Below are 696 nucleotides of genomic sequence, written 5' to 3'. Positions count from 1 at the left end.
TTTCTCTATGGAGTCTGGTTGGTGTCTCATTTATGCATTATTTCTGAATTTCATTCTCTTAGCTTAATAATTAAGACCCCAAAATGACTAAACTACTCATTTTTAAGGGTGTATCCAGGTCTAACATCTTGAAAACTTTCTCCCAGATGAAGAAGAAGGAAGGGAAGATATATACTTTATTGATCTCCCTAGGGGGGAAATTGGGTTTTTTTCTCCTCCTTTTTTTTTAATACAACACAATGCAATGAATTGCACACTTCATTGCACATGTGGACCATGCCAAAAGGAAGAGATGGTGGAGTGAATGGAAGCTGCCGCTTACCAGCGCCTCATGAGCAGGTTTCGGGGTTAGGTTGCCTTGCTCAAGGGCACCTCGGCAGTGCACAGGAGGTGAAACTGGCACCTCTCCAGCTACCAGTCTACACTCCATACTGTGGTCTGTGGGCCCAAGCCAAGTCCCTACACACTGAGCTATTGCCGCCCCTTCGTCCCTTAGACCGGAGATTTCGCACCGCAAAGAAAGAAATTCACAGATCGATGTGAAATACTTCTGCAGAAACAAATCCAGCCTCTTAAAATATATGTTATAATAGTCAACAGAGTAGTTTTTGCACAACTAGAACTTTACAAGAGCACCAGACATTTCAACTGATGCAAAACACACAAGATTAAATAATACAGATTAGTGTAATGAAA

This window comes from Morone saxatilis, unplaced genomic scaffold (assembly GCF_004916995.1).
Source record: "Morone saxatilis isolate NCDOM2014 unplaced genomic scaffold, NCSU_SB_2.0 Contig0, whole genome shotgun sequence".
Classification (NCBI taxonomy): domain Eukaryota; kingdom Metazoa; phylum Chordata; class Actinopteri; family Moronidae; genus Morone; species Morone saxatilis.
The sequence above is the reverse complement of the archived record's forward strand: the minus strand, read 5'-3'. Positions refer to the sequence as shown.